This window comes from Pyrgilauda ruficollis, unplaced genomic scaffold (assembly GCF_017590135.1).
Source record: "Pyrgilauda ruficollis isolate IOZ18807 unplaced genomic scaffold, ASM1759013v1 scaffold88, whole genome shotgun sequence".
Lineage (NCBI taxonomy): Eukaryota > Metazoa > Chordata > Aves > Passeriformes > Passeridae > Pyrgilauda > Pyrgilauda ruficollis.
In genome coordinates, this window is record NW_024530821.1 from 934,539 (window position 1) to 958,573 (window position 24,035).

General features: G+C 52.8%; 1 protein-coding gene across 2 annotated transcripts in view; it reads right to left on the bottom strand.

Moving 5' to 3' along the window:
• Positions 1-5,509, bottom strand: part of RNF24 (ring finger protein 24) — a 28,235-nt gene extending 22,726 nt beyond the window's left edge. Inside the window, exon 1 of one of the 2 annotated variants that reach the window (XM_041488169.1) lies at positions 5,441-5,509. The gene's annotated coding sequence lies outside the window, so the exon portion shown is untranslated. The remainder of the gene's footprint in view (positions 1-5,440) is intronic. The other variant, XM_041488168.1, reaches the window with a different exon arrangement.
• Between the last annotated feature and the right edge of the window lie 18,526 nt (positions 5,510-24,035).

A 24,035-nucleotide genomic window follows, 5' to 3' on the forward strand; every position in this document is an offset into this window, starting at 1 on the left:
GGCTGCTCCAGAGCCTGATTGCCCTGTTGGTGCTGTGTGAAGGCACTTGAATGATCTGCTCCTGTCACCTGACTGATAGCCCTGTAGTTCCCAAAATCCTCCTTCCTGCCCTTCACAAGAAGCTGTGTGTCACATCTGCTCACTTCCAGTTCCAGCTGGGACCTCCCAGTTAGCCAGGGCTGCTGGTAAATCATGGAAAGTTACCCACATCCATTGCAGCAATCCATTTGCTTGAGTCATCACACATGACTGTCTGCTGGCAACCGTGTCACAGCTTTCCTGATGCACAGCGGCTTCCAGATCCTTCTCCTGTTGCTGACCATGCTGTGGGTGTTGGTGCAGGTGCACTTCAGTTGGGTTATCAATCCCACCACCTTTCTGGAGAAGTCCCAATTCCTATGTGACCATTCTCAGGGGCTTTCATGGTTTCCAACACATCCATAACCCTTGTGGTTGTGCTGCCACATGGATCTCCATCCCCTGCCTCCATGGAGACAGCACACTGAAGGACCTGGCTAGCATGCTGTCCCTCAAACATTGGGATGGGCCTCCCATGCAAAGATCCTTTTCCCCCTTGGAGCCAGGAGAACCCAAGTTCTTCAGCAGTCTTGGTGTCCTGCAAACCTACCCTAAAACAAAACTAAAGCCAAAATAAGCCTGGAGAAGTCATTCCTTCTTGCTCCTCACACTCACAGTCCTGAAGATGAAGCAGAAAAAGCAGGACATCCCTGCTTAGGCTTCTCACCACCCTGCCCTCGCTGCTCCTCCTGTTTCTCGACGTCTCTGCTTTTTCCACAGCCTGATCCAGCTGCAGCTCCAGCATTGGAGCAATGTGAGACCTCACAGCCTTTGGCTACACTGAGCCAGCTGCTTCCAGCTAATTTGATTCATGAGTTCCTGCTGCCCATCCACTCATTGGCATTAGGGCAGGGCTTGTCTCCTCTCGCCATCCCTTCAGCACTGCAACCATCCATGAACAGGACACAGGAGCCCTCCACATGTGGCTGGAACCCTTCAGGACTGTTTTTTGTTCTTTGATGGAATTTAAACATGTCAGACCAGTAGAAAAATTACACATTCCCTGTGTCACTGCTCCAGAGGGAACAGCATCCAAAAAGTACACAGCTCCATCTCCAGCAAGGACTGCTGCATCCTGGGATGGAGGAACAGGCCCTGCTCCAGCCCATTGTCAATGTCAAGGCTTTCCCATCCCTCAGGTCAGGAAGCAAATCACCACTGCCCATGGCTGTAGTAAAACCACGTGGGTTTGGATCCGTTTTCCATGGGATCGCTGGCATTCCTCAGCGCAGCGAGCGGCACCGCCGGGCTCAGGCGATGACTGGGCTCGCTCGCAGTTAAGCCCGGTATCACATCATCACTGATGCCGCTTTAGAGCCCTGTCAGCGACTCGGGGTGGGGACACAGGCACACCAGGACGGCCATTCCCGACGTGAGTCTGAGCGGTTCCAGGGCAACAGTGACAAGGGAGGGAATGGCTGTGACGGCCGATCTTATCTTGTGTCAACAACACTCAGCTTTAAGGGGAATGATTGCAGGAACAAAAACAAACAAACCCAGCTCACTGCTGAGACCGGGGGAGCTTCAACCCCCAAAAAAACCCTCCAGGCTTCCACGCCAACGATCCAAATTGGCTGAGGACCACCAGAAGGATCTGCACCTCCTGCCACGGCCCCAAGGATGGGCTTGTTGGGGTTTGCTGTGCAGTAGGAGCCTGGCAAGGTGGAGGAGGACCACGGCTCAACCCTGTCATCCCAAGGCAGAAGGCTCCAGGTGCAGGTGGTGGGAACAGGAAACGAGCACCAGCTGTGCCTTTCTCCACCTTTTCCACATCCAAGTGTTGTTTTATGGCTGTGAGTGACAATCACTCACAACACATCTTCTGCCACACAGCCCAAGTGGAGGTGACAGCAGGTCACTGGGAGGGGTGACCCAAAGGGGAACGCCTGGAGAGATGGTCCAGAAGCACAAAAGCCCTCCTAGCAAAGCCAGGAGTTCTCCTGTAATCCCACACATCATTTAGTCCAGGAAGCAGCTGGAAGCTGGCTCTTCTTGGGTACAAGCTCCAGGCTTGGTTCAGATCCATAGTCCTGAGCAGCTCTGCTGCTTCCTTGCCATGGAATCCTCCTCCTCCTCATCCACCCCATCACTTGCCTCTCCCCCAGGACAGGGCCAGGACCACTCTCCAGCCAAGAACAGCGGCAGCAACCAGCAGCCATCACCTTATTTCCCATGTGCACACAGTATTCCTCATCTGAAGGTCCAACAGATGCCACAACATTCAGAGCATGCTGACCCCAAGGTGTCCTTCACGGCTGATCCATCACAGTCATCTCCAATCACACCTGGAGGCGACTGGATCTGAGCCTGGGATGCACAAGCAGTAAATTCCAGCAGAGCTGACCCACCTCCACATCTTGTTCTCCCCAAATCTGAGACAGCCTTTGACCAAACAGCAACGCCAGCAACCCAACAGCAGACCTGGAGTGTCCCAGCCTTGGTGAACGGGGACAAAATTAGCAAACTTGAGCCAAGCAGTGGTGGAAGAGAGGTTGTGGGAGGTTGTGGAGGGGATTTCCTCCGGCAGCAAGGCTGGGAGATGTGGGAAATCACCACCACACACACCTCCAGCAGCTCCACCACCCACTCAGGATCAGGACCACCATCTGCCAGCACAGCCCTGTGACTTGGTAACAGGATCACATTGTTGCTCCTGTCGGCTTCTGCCACACAGGGCTGGAAGCATTTATTTTCCCTTTTTAAATATGTTTTAAATACCTCAATTAGTGCATTTTGGGTTCCTTCCACATTGCCCCCAAGCAGTTCTTCTGTCAGGGGCTCTATCCTTCCACTGCCAATTATTAGTGGGGCACGGGGTTGTTATTTTTCCAGGCCAGGGGCCAAATTTGTATTTAATTTTTGCTCCAGATGGCACAGCACTCCAGATGCATCAGCTGGAGCATTGAACCTGTATGAATAAAGTAATAGAGCAAACAACATGATTTACTCAGGGGCTGTTTGACACGCTTAAGGTGCTTTGTGTACATCTGTTGTGCAAAAAAAAAAAAGCATTCAAATGAATTCAGATGATGGTTTCGCTGTTAAACCCAACACTTGAGGGAAATGAAACAGCAGTTGGAATCTAAGAAATAATTATGATAATAATATTAGAACTTATATTTTGCTTTCTGTAAAGTCAAGGATATATTTTTTCAAAAAGGCTGATTTCAGCCATCACTGCTGAGCACGGGCCTGGGTTTTGTTCACCTTCCTCTGTCCCCAAAGCTGCTGCTGGCAGCACGTCTTGAAAACCAGGGTCAGAGCTCTCCCAGGAGAAGGGCTGGTGATCCCAGATTTCAGTGTGGTGCCGAGAGCTTATGGCTCTGCTCACCCGAGGAGATGTGAGGAGGACACCAGAGGACAACCACGAGATGTTCCAGTTATGCTTCTGGCAAATTCACCCCGTTCCCAGAAAGCTGCTGCATCCCTCCGGCACAGCCTGCAGCCGGGATGTGCTCCCTGCAAACTAAAGCACCCAAAATAACTCAGAATAGGGAAAAGAAAAACCAAAAAAAGACATTGAGTAGTCGGTTTATCTGCCTGGGCACATGAATAGCCGCCGTGTAAAAACCAGCTGAGCCCGCAAACGCTTGGAAACAAAGGGACTGGGGGGGAGGTGTTTTTTTGTGCTTGGCTTTGCTCCCTTCAGAGCATCCTTGGGCTGTGAGAGCCCGTCCTGGCGGCACCCGAAACAAAGGAAAGCCGGGAGCTGTAGGCAGGAGCCAGCTGGGGAAAACCGGGACGAGGAGGAGGAGGAGGAGGAGGAACCCGCATCGCCCTCCCCGGCAGCTGCGGAGCCGGGCTCGCGTGTTGCCGAACACGTTATCCATGGCAGGAAACTCGAGATCAAAGGCGAGAAGCGTGCCAGAGCAAGATGTCATCCAAGCCTCCTGCCAAAGGTGTGCACGGGAGGGGGGAAGCAACCCCCAGACACACACGCTGGCACATCCGACGGAGCCGGGGTGACCGAGACCCACGCGTGTTCTCCTCCGGCGAAGACAAAGACAGGCTGAACTGAGCAAACAAAATAAACCAAAAGCCCAAACCGCAGGAGGTGCATTTTTTACCCGCGGGTTTGCAGTCCCCAGGGTGCCACGCAGGTCCCCTGCCAAGGCGGCGGGCGCAGGGAGGGTACGGACGTGCCGGCACGGCAGGAACAGCAGCCCAGTGTAACTCCAAAAAAGCAGCTTTTCCCAGTTCTGGGTGGCTATTTTTTTTTTCTTCTTCTTCTTTTAAAGCAGAAGAAACCCGCAGAGTCCTGTCTCAGCCCCAGGAAAGCAAGGGGACGTGTCTGATTCCAAGCCAGCGGCTACTGGGAACAGAGGTGACCCGGGGACCCCGAGCCGAGCGTGGGGTGGGACCCCCAGGAGCTCCCCCTCATCAGGGGGTCCAGGCAGGATGGGGACATGTCCCCTGTCCCTTTGTGCCGCCCCAGCCCCCTCCTCCATCCCTCCGGGGTGATGCAGTCCCAGCCCATCGCTCCAGCCTCTGGGCTGTCCCCTCTGCCCCCACAAGCGGGACCTTATGGCAGCCCTACAGCGCTGCCAGACACCCCAAGAGCACAGCCCAGACCCCCCGAGAGTGCCTCCTTTGGGGTCTGCAGGGGGCTGGGGGCTGCTCCGTTGTCCTGTGGAGGTCCCTGTCCCAGAGGGGACTCTGGAGCAGAGACACTGGGACCCTGTCCCCCATGGGTGTCCTTGCCCCACAGGGGGGATGGAGGGGGAGCCCTGTCCCATAGAACAAGGCACAAGGAGAGGGTCCTGCCCCACAGAGGGCTGGAAAACAGAATCTGCCCCACAGAACAAGGCACAGAGAGAGGGTCCTGTCCAAAGAGCAGATAGAGGAGGGACCCTGCCCCACAGAACAAGGCAGAGTGAGGGTACAGCCCAAAGAGGGGATGGAGGAGGGACCCTTCCCTGCAGAACAAGGCAGAGAGTGAGGGTACAGCCCAAAGAGGGGATGGAGGAGGGACCCTTCCCTGCAGAACAAGGCAGAGAGTGAGGGTACAGCCCAAAGAGGGGATGGAGGAGGGACCCTTCCCTGCAGAACAAGGCACAGGGAGAAGTCCCACAGCACAGAAACGCTGCAAGAGGGTCCCTTCCCTACAGAACAAGGCACACAGGGAGGGTCCTGCCCACAGCGGAGCTGCGAGAGGGACCCTGCCCCACACAGGGGTGCACAGGGAGGGACCCCAGGCACACAGGGGGGATGGAGAGGGGTCCCTTCCCCACAGAACAAGGCACAGGGATGGGGTCCCACCCCACATGGGGGTCCCCGGGGGGGGGTCCCCGCCCCCCATCCGGGCGCTCGGGGGGGTTCCGGTCCTCCGGCCCCCCAGGGGGCTCCCGCCCCCCGCACTCACCCGCCGCCGCGCTGTCCCGCCGGGGCTCGCGCCGCCCGCACCGCCCGGCCCGGGCAGGACCCGGATGGAGCCGCCCCGCCCCGCCCGGAGCCGGGCACAGCCTCGCCGCGCACACCGCGCATGCGCAGAGCGGTGACAGTGGGGGGACGGGGCGGGGCGAAAGCGCGGGTGGGCGGGGCGAGGGGACATGAGGGGACAGCGTGAGGGGGGGACAGGGGTGACACGGGGACAGGGTGGGACACGGGGGAGTGACAAGGATGCAGGTGGCAAGGAATGACGGGAAAGGGATGGGACAGGGGAAGGTGGCGGGGAGGGGTCTGACTGAGGTGATGGGGCGTGACACGGGTGACAGGGGGTGACACGGGGATGGGATGGGGCACACAGAGGTGACGGAGGGTCGATAGGGAGCAGGGAGTGACTGTGGGGGCATAAGGGGACATTGGGGACCTGCAGTGACACTGGGCTGGCACTGGAGACGGGGATGGTGTAGTGAGGACTTAAAGTGACAGGGTGGCAGGGGTGATACTGGGGACAGGGTGGCACTGGGGAAAGGGGATGGTGTAGTGGGGGGCTGTGGGGACAGGAGATGACTTTGGGGACGTGAAGTGGCAGTGGGGACAGGACGGGCTGGCAGCGAGTGCAGGTGGGGACATGGCCTGGCCGGGGGGGGACAGGGTGAAGAAGATGACAGGGCTTGGTGGCATGGGGACGAGGTGGCAGGAGGGGTGACCCAGAGGGGACAGGAGGTGACACCAGGGGCGGTGTGCGGGTGGGCACTGTCCCACCCTGCTCATCGCTGCCCGCACCCCTCCAGCTGTCCCCACCCCTGTCCCTTTGCGTGGACACGACATCACTTGTGGGGGAAATGACATCACCCTGGAGCTGGGATGTCACCCAGAGTCACCCTGCTCCGAGCATGTTCCAGACGTGCAAGGGAAGCTGATCCTCTTTCCCCACTTCCTTCCCGCTCCAGGCTGCACGGAGGGACCGGACACGGCGGTCCCGGTGCTGTGACAGCAGGGACACTGGGATGAGCATCCCGGGAGCTGTGACAGCAGGGCCACTGGGATGCCCATCCCGGGCGCTGTGACAGGAGGGACACTGGGATGCACATCCTGGGAGCTGTGACAGGAGGGACACTGGGATGAGCATCCCGGGAACTGTGACAGCAGGGACACTGGGATGCCCATCCTGGGAGCTGTGACAGGATGGACACTGGGATGCCCATCCCGGGCGCTGTGACAGGATGATCGCTGGAATGCGCATCCCGGGCTCCCGGCGCTGACCTCGGGATTCCTGAGCGCTGAGGCAGGAGCCGATCCGCTGGATGCTTTCACTGGGTGAAGCCTCATTCCCGCTGTGGGAATCCCCGCTCGGCAGGGGAAGGATTCGCCTGGGCACGCTGGAGCTGCGAGTCCTGGTGTTGGGAAGAGCCTGCGGAGCCCCGCGGGGAGCTGCCGGGACGGGACGGATTTGGGAAGCAAATGCGCTCGGAAATCGAGTTCTGCCGTTCCTCCCACGCGGGCCGGCCCTGGGCACTGCGGAGCTGCAGCTGGAGGGGAGGGAGTGCTGCGAGCCCTGTCCTTGGCACCGAGTCGTGGAATTGTTTGGGTGGGAAGGGACCTTAAAGCTCATCTTGTTCCACCCCCCCTGCCATGTCAAGGACAGCTTCCACTAGATCAAGTTGTTCCCAACCTGGCCTTGGACTCTTCCAGGGATCCAGGGGCAGCCACAGCTTCTCTGGGCACCCTGTGCCAGGGCCTGCCCACCCTCTCAGGGAAGAATTTCTTCCTAATATCGATCTAACCCTGCCCTCTGTCATTGTGAAACCATTCCACTTTTTCCTGATGAGAAAAGTGCTGGCTCTTGTCCCAGGTCCCTCTCCAGCTCTCTTGGAGCCCCTTTAGGCTCTGGAAGGGGCTCTGAGCTCTCCCTGGAGCCTTCTCTTGTCCAGGTGAGCACCTCCAGCTCTCCCAGCCTGGCTCCAGAGCAGAGGGGCTCCAGCCTTTGGAGCAGCTCTGTGGCCTCCTCTGGACTGGCTCCAGCAGCTCCAGGTCCTTCTGATGTCAAGGATCCCAGGGCTGGAGGCAGCTCTGCAGGTGGGGTCTCACCTGAGCAGGGCAGAGGAGCAAAATCCCACCCCTTCCCCTGCTGCCCACACTGGGAGATCAGCCCAGAGCTGCCAGCACACACAGCCAGGGATGCCAGGCTCTTTCCCTGCACGAGAGAAAATAAAAACCACCTAAAATGGCCCCTCAGCCCTCTGGACATGGGCAAGGCAGGGTGTCTGCTGTGACTCCAGTGCTGGCACAGGGCTCCTGGACATTGCCTTATGCCCAGGGTCTACTGCCAGTTACAGACAGCAGCTCCTGTGGTGCAGCACCCTCCCTGCCTCAGTTTCCCTTTGGGAAGCACTGCTGCCTGCATGGGGACACAGCCAAGGAAGTCCCCCTCAGTAGAAGGGGAAGGCTGGATGGGCAGAGTCCTTCCTGCCTGAGTGCTGGCAGAGAGAGGATGCAGGGTGGGGGTACCCAAATTCAGGTAACAGGGGGTGTGGGGATGCACCTGAATCCCTCCCTGGCTTCCCTGCTCACTTTCTCCCTGCTCCACGTGTTCCTGCTAACAACACCTTGCTGTATGTATGAGAAAATCCTGTTTTTCCTTGTAGTGAGTGAAGGCACTCGGGATCCAGCCCTGCTGCATGCCTGGACCTTGCGGAGATGGGGTGATAAGGGAGGGTGGGTCTGTCCCATGGGAAGGTGGAAGATGTCTCCTTTCTCCTCTCATTCCTCTCTAGCAGTGCTGGACTACGAATGCCACAGCAGATCTGTCGTCACCCCAATTGAAATGGGGTGACAAGTGCAGGGATGGCACTGAAGTGTCCCTGGAAAGCAGGCGGAGGCTGGAGTGGTGGCAGCAGCCCTGCCACTGCCTCCCACCGCCTGTCAGGATCTCCTGCTCCTCTGAAAATTGCTTCTCTGAAAGGATGGTCAAGCCCTGAGAGGTGCCCAGGGCAGTGGTGGAATCCCCATCCCTGGAAGGATTTAAAAGGTGTGTGGATGTGGCACTTGGGGACATGGGTCAGTGGTGGGATTGGCAGTGATGGGGGAACAGCTGTACTCGATGATCTTAGAGGGCTTTTCTGACCTTAATGATTCCATGATTCTCTGATCTACCCCCACATCTTTTCCTTTGTGGTCAAGGGGACCTTCAGCATCACCAGCCTGGCCAAGCCCATCACAGAGGTGCTGTGGATGGGAGACCTGGTGGGCAGAGGAAGGGCTGGGTTCCTCCAGATCATCCCCTTCCTTGGTCCCATGGCATAGCACTGCCAGGTCCTGGACCATCCCTCACTGGAAAAATATCCACTTCACTTTTCTCTTTTCTCCCTCTTCTGTTTTTTCCCTTCTTCATCCCTCCTGCCTGCTTGCTCTTCCCATTCCCTGCCTCCTCTTCTCCCCTCCTTTTCCTTGAGGTCTCTGGGGTGGCCATGCCAGCTGATCCAGGATCCGTGTCCCCTCTCAGCCAGCGTTAACTTGCTGGTTAATGGTTGGGCTGGATGATCTTAGGGCACTTTCCCAACATTAATGATTTTATGATTCTATAAATATCATAGAATTTATGATTCTATAAATATCAGCGTGTGCCCATCCCATCTGTGCCCCTGACCTGTGGGGAGCCTCCCTCGCTCCCTCCCCGCTATGAAGGCGTTGCTCAGCAGGTACTGTCAGCTCTGTGCCCTGCTCAGGGTACAGCCCTGCTTTCTCACCCCTTTTCTCCACCCCTTCCACGCTGCTTCTACCCCTGGCCAGCCCAATGTGGAGCAGGGTGGAGCAGCACAGACTCTTCCTCTTCCTCTTCCTCATAACAGCAATTACCCGGGAGCTTTGATTCATTAATGACTTTGTGAGTCAAGCAATGCTTTGGCAGGGCATGCCTGGGGCTGACCCACCTCCCACCTCCCTCCTTGGCCTTTGCATGCCCCGCTGAGCAGGTGGAGCAGGTGTTGCTCCTGGGTGGCAACCAAAACCCTGCAGCTCTTCCTCTTCCTCTTCACCACGTTCCGAGGGGCTTGGCTGCAGCACAAGGATCCTGCCAACCCCAATAGGAAAGGGGAATTCAGGTAGTCACTGATTGCATCCAAGCTGGGAAGTAAGTTGGGCTGGAGCCTGCTGGCAGGTGCTTGGAGATGAAATAGCACAAGCTGTATCCATGTGGGTCCATCCTCTTCCTCTTGCTCCTGCCCCAAAACTGGGCCAGGGGAAAATGACCAACCTGGACATCACCAGGCAATGCTGAAAGCTTCATTTAGGGGACTCAGAGACACAGGCTGGGACTAATCCTGCTGGGAATGTCCTGTTGCCCTGATTTTTTAAGATTTTCTAAGCCTTCTGATGTTTACATTCTTGTAACGAACTTTCTCACACTCTTTATATAAATATCTTACTGTTTTGCATTCTTTCACAGAGGAGGAGAAATTTGATGGACTGTTAGCTTGTCCAGTGTCATTGGAGAAGTGGCACTTTCACCCTCCAATCCACTGTCACTTTTGGAAATCTATAAATGTTGGAGTCAGAAATTAAAAAGTCCTTTTTCACCTTGGAAAGAGCAGCGTGTCCGTGTCGTGTTATTTCGTGTCCTATAGCAACAATGTCCCTGGCAGTTTGGGGTGTTTGGCACAGTGTGGAGATGAGGATTTTCCTACCACTGAGGTCAGGAAAACTTTTCAAGTGCCTTTTTCTGGAGCAGGGAGCATTTGCTGGAGGATGCAGGTGGTTCCTGAGAGGCGAGGAAGCAGTCGGGAATTCCCGTCAGGCAGCCAGACCCTCCCTCATCCCATTAACACCACTCTGGGCTCTGCCTGCACCCTCCTGCTCTGGGAAAAAGACCCTCGTTGAGGCTGAGTGCCCTTGTCCTGGCAGGAGCAGCACTGGCACAAGGATGGGCTTGCAGGGAAGAGCAGAGGATGGGTGGCAGATGGAAAAGTGGGCTCAGGTGGGAGCAGCCCCAGCCATGGGAAGATTGCAGAGGGAAGAGGGCAGGATTGCTCTCACCCTCAGTGATGTGTGGAGTGTGGAGAAATGATAAAGGAGGGGTGTCTTAAAGTATCTATTAATGGCAGATGAGGAAGTTTCCTAATGGGAAGTCAAACCAGTTTGTTGGAGACACCCTGTTCTCTGGTGCACGGGAATGGGATGTCCCACTGCATCCATGCTGCCAAAGCCATGTCCCTGGTGGGGACGGTGCACTAGAATGTCACTTGGAATGTCATTAGAATGTCACTTCAGGGACCAAACTAGAGCCAAGAGCTGAGGGAGGGTAACCAGATTTCCCCTTATCCCTTAGGAGTGCACCAACACCTCATCCCACCTGTCAGAGACACGGGCAGGGAGTGAAACCAGGGCCCTTGGGTTCAACAAAATCCACCAGAAATGGACAATATGGACAAGGAACATGCCTGCACAGTGGCATGGGAGCTCCTCCTGGCTCAGAGCCACGGCCCGACTCTGCTGGTATCCATCCCCTGGCTGGGACTGGGGGGAGCAGCTCCTCAGGAATGCGAGGCGAGGGCCAAGCCAGGGAATGCTTTCCACATTAGATTCTCTCAGTTTCCGGCAATTTGCTGCTTCAGGACTTCCTAAGCCAGAGGTTGTATCCGTATCTTTCTGCTTTGCAGCACTTGATGGGCTTGTGGAGAGGGGGTGATCCCACGTGTGGTGTTTCCTTGGGAAAAAAGAGTTCAAAAGGATGAGCAGCCATGGGAAGAGGCACTTTCGGGGCAGCTGTGGTGCACCCCAGGGTTGATTCATGCTTTAAATATAATAAATGATGTGGCTAGAGCGATGTAAAGCCCCCCTGCTCCTCCTCTCTGCCGGGTGTAACGTGGAGGGCTGAGCAGAATTCAGCCCCGGGGCCAGAGGGTTTCCACATGAGGCTGCAATACAAAACATCTGGAGAACATCAGCCATAAAGAGACAGGAATGCTCCAAACTGGGAAAGGGTCCAAGCTGTCCCTTGCAGGCTCAGACAGTCACACACACACACACTCACTGTCTCGTCCCAGAGCTCTGCCAGCCCTTGGTTGGGTTTTTGCTAGGAACATCCTGTCCAGGAGCACTTGGAGTTTGCAGGTGGGATCCATCCCAGGCACATTTCTGGGGTGTGCAGGAGCTGGAGCTGACAACTCCAGTGATCTGCCACTGGCATCCTCCCAAGACTCAGCAGTTTCAGGGATTTTACTCCCTTCTGGGCAGCTGTGTTGGGAATACAAGGCAATTCCCACCTCACCAGGAGCAGCCACTTCCCTCTAACACACGGATTTAGTTGTAGGGTGCAGTGATGGACAAAAAATTTGGGTTTGAGGGTAATTTTCTTTTTGGATTTTTTTTTTCCCCCCAGAAATAGGGTCTAGGAAACAAAGCAGGAGGAGGGGAGCAAGAGAGTCCAGACCAACTTTATTGAACAGTGTCCCTTCCTGAGACTTCTTCCACAGATTGCTTTTCTTTGGGACCACACTTGATAAGCCAGGATTGATGAAGGTTAGGTTGGGGAAAGCCTTGCAGGAGCATCCACAGAGCTCCTGCATAAGGCCAGGGACAACTTTTAAGTGGGGAAAATTTCCCAGGAGGTGAAAATTGGCGGAAATAGATGTTCTTTAAGTCCCTTCCATCCCAAACCATTCCATGATTCCCTGAATCTGTAATTTGGGAAGATTGAGAAGGGAGCTCATGGGATGGACAACATCAAAGTTCTCTGGGTATAAAGGGCCACCATCCAGGAAATGAGATGACCAGAGATCTGATGGCTGAATGCTTTTGGAGCTGAGGACCTTGAATCTGGGCCCCACCACACAATCCTGCCTCATGGGAAGAGTGGGTCCTGCATGATGGCAAATTATGAGCAAAGAACTTCTAGCTGAGATAAATAGATAATAGAAAAACAACCTAATGAAAAATAAATCCTCTGCCAGAAATCTCATCTCCAGGCCCATTCTCTTGGCTACCACTTGCCACAAGCCAGAGGGGCTGACTAACCTCTCTTGCACATCTGAAAATCCATGGAAGTGGACATCAAATGCCTGTGCATTGAGGAGAGCAGACACCGAGGCAACTCTCCTGAAGTTGTCTTTAACTTGGGAGGGAGGAAAGTCCCCACCCTTTGCACTGAATGTAGATTTACCTCCTGCAAGTACAGGCAGAGCCTCGACTCCTGATAGCATCTCTGGGGGATGTAAACACAGGGAGCTGGCCAAGCCTTCCCGTGGAGCCGGACCAGCCTGGTTGGGAGAGCAGGGAGAAGGAAATGCTGAATGCATCAGCACTCACCCAAAAGGTGGGTGGCTTCTCTAAGCCTTCCTCCAAAGGTTTGTTGTTTTTTTTGGCCAAGGTCTTGGCCTTTCATGGAGCTCTTATGCCTTGTGGTTACACAAACTCACTGAGTCAGCGGATCCTGCCCATGGGTCATTTCTAAGAGTTTATTTCTCTTCCTCTGTGTCCACACTGAGCCACCAAACACCTGGAAAGCACTCTGGTGTGCTGGCAGCAGAATGATGAGATGCTCACCCTGACAATCTGGGTCTGTCTTTATCCCCCAAATGAGGGTTTGCAGCTCCCCATGCCACCACCCCCTCTGGCACCCAAGAGAGGTGAGAAGGCACTTCCCCTGTGCAGACAACAGCTGGGGTGCTCCTGCAAAGCTGCCCTGGCCCTGGGAGCCATGGAGAGGAGCAGGTGGTTTTTTGGGAAGTTGGCATGGGTGCCACTCAGATATTTTTGAGGCTGAGCAGGTGGGAAGCGGCGCTGGGTTTGCAACATGAGCCCGGGCAGAGTAAGCCAGATGTCACCCCTGTGCTGTGGGAAGGGATCCCGAGCCTGTAATGGGAGAAGGTTGGCTCCTTATTGGATTTAAAGCAGGTAGAGGAGGCCTTGGTGAGGAGGGAAGGGTGGGATTCTCTGCTGGAGCTGTAATCAAGGCAGCTGTACAAGGACAGAGTGGATGGAGAGATTGGTGTCTGAGATGGGCTGGGCAATAAAGTGAAGGAAGATGAAAGATCCCACCTGAACCCCAAAATCCTCCAGCGCTTGCAGAGGAACAATGGCTGGGAGCCCACTGGCCCACTGCATACCTGTGCCTCAGTTTCCCCAGGTGCAACATGGATTACAACCCTTGAGGGGGGTTTCCTTGCTCTTGAGTGGGCTTGGGGCTCCATAGACAGGATGATGTTTATGGTGTTTTCTCCATTTTGCTATGAAATCCTCCTCAATCATCTCTCCATCAGGGGAAATCCCAGCCCAGAAGCACCTTCCCAAAATGGAAGCTGTGCTAGGAAAGGGCTTCACCTCTTCTCCCACCCTGACAGGAGAGCAGCACGTGGCAGGTCTCCTAGGGCAGGTGTGGCATCAGCTCTCTATATATCCTATAAATCCTCTCTGTGTTTACTCTCTGGATAAAAGGAGACTGGAACAACCAGGGCTCAGCAATTGGAGCCATTCCTTGGCACAGGGAAAGCCAGCTCCTCACGTGTCCACACCCGTGGTGTCCCTGCCTGTCACAGGCTCACTGGGGAGGTGATGCTCCACCACATCTCCTCTTCCTTGGCAGTGCTTGGAGCAGTCCAGATAAGCTGCTGCCTTTGTGAGGCTTGATCCTGCCCCAGGAATTTCTTCCTGGGCCTCATCACATCCTGGAAGTGAACTAATCCTCTTTTGATAGCTGGGGAAACTGAGGCACAGCCCACTGGGGTGACCTGTTCTCCCTGGGGCCACCTGCCTTTGCCATGTTGTCCTTGTCAGGGCACTGAGTGATGCTTTTTCCCATTGCCCTTGGGAACAGAGGGGGAGAGATCAGCAGTTCCCATGGGAAATGTGTGGGACACCATCACGTGGAGGGGAGAGAGCAGGAAGCTCTGGAAAACATTGCAGCTCCCCAAAATCTGGATAACTCAAGGTCAGAGCCTTGGCTTGAGCTGAAGAGGATTATTGCCTCTGCAGAGCAGACCTGCACTCCACACAAGCTTGTCCCAGGGCCTTGGGAGTGGCCTTGACCCAGAAAAGTTGGGATGTGTCCTTAGAATTTTGGGGCTGCTCTTGGTCAGTGGTGCTGGCTGACCTCGCTCAGTTGTTGGCCAAAGCCCACCCTGAACCTGGTGCAGAAGATGCTCTTTACCAGCTGCCCCAGGCAGAGCCAGGAGAGCTCATTACACCCTTCCAGCCAGCAGCTTTTCCATGTGGCAGCAGGAATTTCTGAGCTGAGCATCCCTGGGGTTATTTATGCTCTACAGAGAAGGCTGGTCCGGGGAGGAGGCTCCTGACTCCATTCATGTATCCCATGCCTTGTTTTGTGCACGGGTGAGGAGCACTCAGCCTGGGCTGTGCTTCGTCTTCCTCTGGCCGGATGCCTTTCCCATAAAACTGGGGCACACTGCATCCAGCTGGCAGGCTGGCAGGGACCTTTGACTCAGCTGGACTCGGCTCCAGCTCTGAGGCTCCAGCCCAGTCCCTCGTGAAAACCTACCCTTGGCGCTGCAGGAATTTGCTGGATGGCCCTCAGGTCTTGCAGTGCCTTTTTATAACTCTGTTTGGGTGGGGAAAGCTGAGCCACCACGTGGAAATTCCTGCTGGAGAGAAAAGGGGTCTGGATGCTCCTCTGGATGGGAGGGTGGCATCAAGCTGGGCACCCCTCTGAAGGCACCACAGGGGGGGTGTTTCTGCTCCCACCTTCCTGTGGGAGGAACAACCTCTTCTCCAGGGCCATCCATCCCACCTGTGCCCGTGCCAGGATGGATGCATGGCAGCAAGGAGGGAGCAGGGAGCTGGAATTTGGTGGATCTATTTCCATCCCTGCCCTCGATGCGGCGCGGAGCCCTGGTGTTACACAACTGCTTGGAATCAAAACGCTGACGGCAGAGACTTTAATTAGCAGCAAAAAAAAAAGCATTTCAGGGATGCTGTGGAAGGATTCTGTGTCAGCAGGTTCCCCTCCCAAGGATTGGATACATCTTGGGAGAGGAGAGGTGTCACCATAGTTTTCCAACCCCCCCCAAATCAGCCAATGGCTCATGAAGATGGTCCCCAACATGTGTGGGGCACTCAAGGAGCTTTATTCCATTTTTCCCTAGCCTCTGAGGTTTGTCTTGGAGTTTCCCAGAGCCAACAGTTGGTCATTTTGTGGATGACACCACACTGGAGAGCAGGGTGGAGGTGAGGCCCACAGGACCCTGCAGAGGCTGATGTCGCATCCTGGGACAGGCTGGACACTGCAGAGAGGAGCTGGGATCCCTTCAAGACCATGTTCCATTTTGGGCTCTTCTGTCCAAGAGAGCCCTTGGTGTGCTGGGGCCAGCCCAGCAGATCCACCAGGAAGGGTAGGATGCACCTGGAATCTTTGTGGGAGGGAATGGGAAAGCCACAGGTGACCTGTGAGATGTCACCATCACTGCCAGTATTCACTCTGAGACACGAGCAAATCCAGTCTATTTGCACTCTGAGATTGATTTGCATATTGAGATAATGAATTCTTCCTGATGGCCTGGTTGCTTTGCTCAAAGCCATGAAGAAATGGAGATTTTCTTCTCTGCTTGGAGCAGAACACTCACCCCACTGGGCAGAACTCGGCCCCAGAGAAGCAGGGAGGTGGATTCCCAGTGGATTGTTGAGCACCTTGGCCACCCATGAACGAGGCAGCCTCAAGTGTCACCACATTCACATCCATAATCTTATTTTGGTACAGCTGATGATGTTTTATTCCCCAATGAGCTCTAGTTCAAAGCTCATCTCATTCTGCAGCTCAGCTTGGCTGTTATGCTTCCTCAGGAGGGGAATATTCCTTCAAGCCGTGGCTCAGACAGGATATTTTTGGCATAATTGGGCTTCTGCTTGGCATATGTTATTTCCAGATATTTGCCTTGAAAATCCTCTTGAAAGTGTCCTGAGGGGATGCTGGGCTGCCTCCATCTCCTTGGCTCATCAGGGTTTGCTTTTTGCTGGAAATCATGATCCCATGGAGAGCCCAGAGGTCAGAACATCTGATGTGGATGAAGGAAAACCGTGGAGGTGGCAGGAACTCCCTGATAACGGGGCTCTGATCATCTTGTGCTCACAGAAACAGGAGAAGAGACACACTGAGATCTGGAAATACACCGGGTAACTCATCAAAAGCTAGGGCCAGGAAGCACGTGGGGGCTGATCCCCTGTAAAATCCCAATTTCCAGTCTCTAAAGGACCTGCCTTTGCCTGGGAAGCGAAGCAGAGCTGAGGGCTGCAAACTTCCAGCTCGCGATTTGGGCTGGAGTGACTCGGGGTGGATATTTTTGGGGTTCTGGAACTGATGGGATCTCTGTGCTGTCGGTTTCCAAAGCAGGATTTGGTGATTCCCAGCGTGGCCTGGGACACTGCCATCCTCTAGTGGCTGTGTCCAGAAGCACAGGAATGCTGGTGTGGAGACATCGCCGGAGCCACCAGGCTCTTCCCTGGGGGGCTGCAGTGTGGGGTGGGGATGGCACTCATGGATGTTCCCCTTTCCCCCACCCCCAGCAAGGATGGGAGCCAGCTTTTCCTGCTGGAAAAGGGCTTGGTGTCCGCTCCCAGTGAGCTTTGTAAACTTGTATTTTTTGTGACACAAAGCTCCTCCATGGGCCTCATGTCCTGGGTTTGGCCATCCAAGGATGGGTGGATCTTGGGCTTCCTGCTGTCGGGATGACCCAAACCCTTTTTCCCAGCCTGATGGTCGAAGAAAGAGTCAGAATTCTTTGGCTCTGGTTCACAAGGTTGTTTATTATCTATTAACTAAAATATTTTTTTTCTCAGACCCGCAGAGTTCTGATCTGCAGGTCTGTCAAGGGCATGCTCCCTGCCCCTGGGCTGGTGTCTACATTTTATACTATGATCTACATGTACTTTACTTATCTTTATTTTTCAATATCAATCACCTATGTTAGACTGTCTATTTCTATTCTAAACCAATCCAAATGTGCCACCATCACCCAGAAGATGGAGGCTAGGAAGAAGAAGGAAGAAGGACAGGACAACTTCCAAGTCCCTCCATCTTGCCTCCTAGACCACTATAGCAAAAATCCCCAAAATTCCACTTTTCACCCAGTGATTAATTCATTATCACTCTACTTAAACTTCTGCGACTTGTGATTCTTCATACAAGGTTGGTAATTTTCTCCATGGGTTAAGATGGAAATCCCAAGTGTCTTTGGCTTCCTGCCAGGACTCCCCAGACCCCTGCCAGGGGCACGTGTCATCCAGGGCACCCAGAGGGGTGTCCTGGGTTCCAACAGGAGGATTTGGGGGCAGCCTGCTGACCTCACTCATCCAGATAAAGTCCTTGGGAACTGGAATTCCCAAGTCTAGAATGAAGAGTTCTGTCAGGTGTGAATGGAAGATTCCATCTTTGGGAAATTTTTGTAGTTTGTGGTCTCTGCCTTTTACTTCAGCCCCATCTTCAAAGCATTCTAGAGCTGAAACTACTGCAGCTGTGTGGAGGTTGTGTAGTGTTGGGAAGGACAGAAAAGACCCTTCTTTCCTCTTCAGTGAGGGATATAGGACTAGGAAGAGGTCCCAGGATTGTTTGTGTGGGAGATGAGGAGGTAAAAATGGTGACTTCCAAATCACAGGACACCCTGAGCTGGACAGGACCCACAAGGATCATTGAGTCCAGCTCCTGACCCTGCACAGGGCAACCCAAAAAATCCCACCCTGTGCCTGAGAGCTTTGTCCAAATTGTTCTTTAGCTCTGGCAGCCCTGGGGCTGTGCCCATTCCCTGGGGAAGCCTCTCTGGAGAATCATGGCTTGGGTGGCAGCTGGGGTTCAGCAGAGGACAGCAGCAACTCAGAGCAGGGATGGGAGGGAGAGTGGCAGGAGGAAGGGGACAGCACAGAGATAACCACAGAAGGGAGCTCTAAAGCAAATTTAGAGATATATATTTATATATTTAAAACAGGACCTGAAACAGGGCTCTGAGCCAAATCTCAGAACCCTGGTGAGGACATGAGCGTCACAGGGCCTGGGATGAGGCTGGCACAGGATATTTGCTGTGAATCCTAAGAGTCTCCTTTCCCCTGCCTTCCTCTCCCAGCCACAGTCCCTTCCCACAGCAGGATTTCCTGCTGGGATGGCCACAGCTGTCCCAGCTACAGCTGACCTCCCCTCTGCTCACCCACTGGTAGAAAGGGATGCAGGAGCTGGGGGAAGAAGGGATGGCCACAGAATTCCAGAATGGTTTGGGTTGGAAGGGATTTTATGGATAATCAGATCTCCACACCCCTGCCATGGGCAGGGACACCTTTCCCTAGACCAGGTTGCTCCAAGCCCCTTCCAACCTGGTCTTTCAGGGAAATGCTGCCAAATATCCTTTTGGATCCTGATCCTCCTTCTGTATCACTCCTCTGTCCAAGAGTACAAAGGCTTGAAATCTCACTCAATTCTTGAAGTTTGGTGCAAAATTGAAATACAGCTTAAAAATGTGGTGGAAATCCATTTCTTTGCACAATAAACTGCATTTTTGTTGCATTGCATCTTGCTCAATGTGATCCTGGTCCATGAAATGAGAGCTCAGGGGCCAAAGTAATAACAAGGGGCCAAAGTAATAACATCAATTAATAAAGAAATTATCATAGCAACTAATTCAGAACCATGTGTCAGGGATTCAGATGATGTGAGCTGTTAGCTGAGATCCCCAGTGCTTTTTCTTACCACCCTGAGTGGTGTTAAATACTGCAGGAATGGATCTTTGTGCAACAAAAATGCCTGGTCCCTTCAGCTGCACAGAGGAGCCTGCAGAGATGGTTCAAAAGCAAGAAAACAGACCAAAAAGAAATCCCAGAAGAGATAGTTCAACATGCCAAAAATTCCTGAGTCAGTGTTCCAGAGGCCTGGACGTGCTGGCCTGTCCTGCTGCTGGTCCCAAATGAGATGTAAATATTCTTGGCCAAAGCAGGGTTTCAGGTTGCTCGCAGCTTTTGCTGCCTCTGCAATTCCGAGGTTCTGTGGTTTTGATGGAAATCTGCTTCCCTCCAGCTGCCTGTCGTTGGATTGCATCTCCAGCTGCATCTCCCAGTGCCCTGAGCGAGACCAGAGCTCTGCAGGGATGCTCTCACACGTGTTCAGTGGCTGAGCTGGCTGGAAAACCCGGGTCAGTCTGTGATGCTGGGAAGGATGAAAGTTTGACAAGAAAGTCTCACAGATATGGATGCTTGGCAGCAAGATTTTTGAATGCAGAATCTGAAGAAGGAATAGAAATGAAAGCAAGTTTTGATATAGAAGAAAAGAATTGCTGAGCCAGTCTTACTGGATAACCAAGAAGGCAAAGGGTATGTTAGTTAGAAGGGGTTTTTATGACTTAGAGCAAAGGATAAACCCACCTCAAACAAGATGTTTTTACCAAGCAGAAAAATAGCACAGACAAACAAGTCAGCAAATGTTGCAAGTAGAAAAAAGGTCCCAGAATTTTCCACTGCAAGAAAACTGAAAAACAACCTCTAGATGAAACTGTAATGTACTAACTTTTAGTGATTGGAGAATACTGACATGAATGTGGTAATTACAGTAGTTATGATAGGCTGTAGATAAAAGTTAAGGTATAGATTGGTTCTACTGTATTAAGATGCTTAGCAAAGTAAAGTATATAATGCATTGTAACCAAAATTAAAGGGTCTCCAGGCCTGCCTGCAGCTGCAGCTGAGAGCTGTAGGCACAGGCTCTGTTACCCACGACCCTGGGCTGCTGTAATATCTTGGGTGCAATAAACTGCATTTTGAAGAGCTGCCTGGAGTCCCACGTCTCTCATTTAGGCTCTTACACTGTGACATTTGGGATGTGCATCCTGGTGAGGCTTTTTGTGGTCTTACTGAGGGTTTATGGGTCATGATCCTGCTTTTCCCAGAGCAAAGAGGGCTGCTGTGTTAATGTGGAGCAAGCTACCCAGGCAGAGCTCTGTTGGTGGAATTAATTTGGTTGTGCTGTACCCTTGTTTGTGGGAAATAGTAAAGGTAAGATGATTTTTTTTTTGTTCTTTTAGTAATTGGCTAAAACAATTATCTGTAAACTTTAGCAATATGCTATTGGCTAGAAAGTTTTTTAAATGTTCTGTAACAAAGAAATCTTTGTCTCCTGCTGGCTGTACATGAGTTTTTTACCATCTTTCTATTGTCTCAACCACGTATGTCCCAAAACATCCCTCTTATTTCAGGAAGAGACCTGTTTTCTTCTGAGGATAAGATTTTTGAATGCAGAATCTGAAGAAGGAATAGAAATGAAAGCAAGTTTTGATATAGAAGAAAAGAATTGCTGAGCCAGTCAGTGCATAACTGAGAAGGCAAAGGGTGTGTTAGTTAGAAGAGGTTTTTATGGCTTAGAGCAAAGGATAAACCCACCTCAAACAAGAAGATGTTTTTACCAAGCAGAAAGATAGCACAGGCAAACAAGTCAGCAAATGTTGCAAGTAGAAAAAAGGTCCCAGAATTTTCCACTGCAAGAAAACTGAAAAACAACCTCTAGCTTAAACTGTAATGTACTAACTTTTAGTGATTGGAGAATACTGACATGAATGTGGTAATTACAGTAGTTATGATAGGCTGTAGATAAAAGTTAAGGTATAGATTGGTTCTACTGTATTAAGATGCTTAGCAAAGTAAAGTATATAATGCATTGTAACCAAAATTAAAGGGTCTCCAGGCCTGCCTGCAGCTGCAGCTGAGAGCTGTAGGCACAGGCTCTGTTACCCACGACCCTGGGCTGCTGTAATATCTTGGGTGCAATAAACTGCATTTTGAAGAGCTGCCTGGAGTCCTACGTCTCTCATTTAGGCTCTTACACTGTGACATTTGGGATGTGCATCCTGGTGAGGCTTTTTGTGGTCTTACTGAGGGTTTATGGGTCATGATCCTGCTTTTCCCAGAGCAAAGAGGGCTGCTGTGTTAATGTGGAGCAAGCTACCCAGGCAGAGCTCTGTTGGTGGAATTAATTTGGTTGTGCTGTACCCTTGTTTGTGGGAAATAGTAAAGGTAAGATGATTTTTTTTTTGTTCTTTTAGTAATTGGCTAAAACAATTATCTGTAAGCTTTAGCAATATGCTATTAGCTAGAAAGCTTTTTAAATGTTCTGTAACAAAGAAATCTTTGTCTCCTGCTGGCTGTACATGAGTTTTTTACCATCTTTCTATTGTCTCAACCACGTATGTACCAAAACATCCCTCTTATTTCAGGAAGAGACCTGTTTTCTTCTGAGGATGACATTTTCCATGGGCCAAGGCCACGTGAGATTTCCCTGTGGTTCTGTCCACAGCTCAGAGAGAGCATCACCTCTGGGAACCCTGGTGCCCCAGGAACTGCTGAGGGCCTGGAGAACCCCAAAGGCTCCTGCAGATACCAGAAAACTCTGAACTGGATTCGTTTGCATCTCCATCCCCCCTTGCAGTGAGATGACAATTCATGGCCCCCACAGAGAAGGGGCTGAGAGGACCATCTCTGACTGAGGTCATGATTTTATCTGGAGCTTATGAAGGGCATCATGCCCATTGTCTGACAGAGGAGCATGGGCTCCTCTGCTTTTTTCCTTTTCCCATTTTGATAATTCCATTTATCCATGCATCCATCATCCATCCATCCATCATCCATCCATCATCCATCCATCATCCATCCATCATCCATCCATCATCCATCCATCATCCATCCATCATCCATCCATCATCCATCCATCATCCATCCATCATCCATCCATCATCCATCCATCATCCATCCATCATCCATCCATCATCCATCCATCATCCATCCATCATCCATCCATCATCCATCCATCATCCATCCATCATCCATCCATCATCCATCCATCATCCATCCATCATCCATCCATCATCCATCCATCATCCATCCATCATCCATCCATCATCCATCCATCATCCATCCATCATCCATCCATCATCCATCCATCATCCATCCATCATCCATCCATCATCCATCCATCATCCATCCATCATCCATCCATCATCCATCCATCATCCATCCATCATCCATCCATCATCCATCCATCATCCATCCATCATCCATCCATCATCCATCCATCATCCATCCATCATCCATCCATCATCCATCCATCATCCATCCATCATCCATCCATCATCCATCCATCATCCATCCATCATCCATCCATCATCCATCCATCATCCATCCATCCATTATCCATCCATCCATCCATCCATCTCTCCCTCCCTCCCTCCTTTCTGGTGCCCGAGGGCAGCTCTATTTCAGTGGCTGCTGAGGTGCTGCCTTTCTAAAGGGAGAGCTGGGATCTCTCATTTACACACTCCTTGTTTTTCTAAGACTTTGCCTTTAATTACTGATAAATCTGCCAGACTCCACTCTTTTCCCCCCAGGCTGGCTGCCTGCCTCCAGGCTGAAGTGTTTTTGGAAAATTTCAGCTAAAATAGTTCAGCATTTTGCAAGAATTAGATTAGGAGGGAAAAAAACAAAAAAACCCCAACTGTTTTGTTCCAGTTGTGTGGGAAGCTTCCAGCTGTTTTCTGCAGCCATTTCATCCCTGGTGTGCATCTGAGGGGGCCCTGAAAGCCTGGGGCAGGGAAGATCCTTGAATTCACTGAGCCTGCCAGGGAAGGGACTGTCCTTGAGCAGATCCTGTCCTTGTCTGGCAGCCACTCGCCTCTGCTGGCCATGAGCCTGCTGTGACTGCTCCTGGTAGAGCAAGGCTGCTCCTTCCTGCACTGTTCCATCAGGGAAAAGGGAGAAAGGGCTGTTGGAGGCTGCCCTGGAGCTCTTTACATCTTCCTGAAATCCCTTATTGGTCCCAGAGAAGTTTGTATTATGTGCATTTCCTGGGCCCAGCGCTTCCTCCCTCCCTAAAGATGGATTCAGCTGAGGCAAAATTGCCCTGGGGAGGTGCCATGGACATCTTGTGGAGCTGGTAGATTTAGCAGAGGACTTTCAAGGCGCTGAAGCTCCTCTGGAACAGCAGGTGGGATATCCCAGTCCAACTCCTGCCCCACTACACAATTCAGCCAAGCCCTGGTGTCCTAATCCATGTCCTGTAGGGGTAGGATGGGACTGCAGTGCTGTGCCAGCATCAGGGCAGAGTCTGTGACCCTCACTGGAGCCTCTTCATTTGGTCAATGAAGGTCAAACCCAGATCCTGGGTCTTCATTTTCTCTCCATTTTAACATCTTGTTCCTCCTGCAAAGGGGATGTTGGTGGATGAGAAGCTTGACATGCCCCAGCCACGTGCACTCACAGCCCAGAGCCCTCCCTGTGCTCATCCCCAGCAGGGCAGGGGGATTCTGCAGGTGAGACCCCTTCTGCAGGGCTGCTCCAGCCCTGGGGCCAGCAGCAGGAGGAGCTGGAGCTGCTGGAGCAAATCCAGAGGAATCCATGGAGATGCTCCAGGGCTGGAGCCGGGCTGGGAGAGCTGGGGGTGCTCACCTGGAAAAGGCTCCAGGGAGAGCTCAGAGCCTTTCCAGAGCCTGAAGGGGCTCCAGGAGAGCTGGAGAGGGACTGGGGACAAGGGATGGAGGGACAGGACACAGGGAATGGCTCCCACTGCCAGAGGGCAGGGATGGATGGGAGATTGGGAATGAGGAATTGTT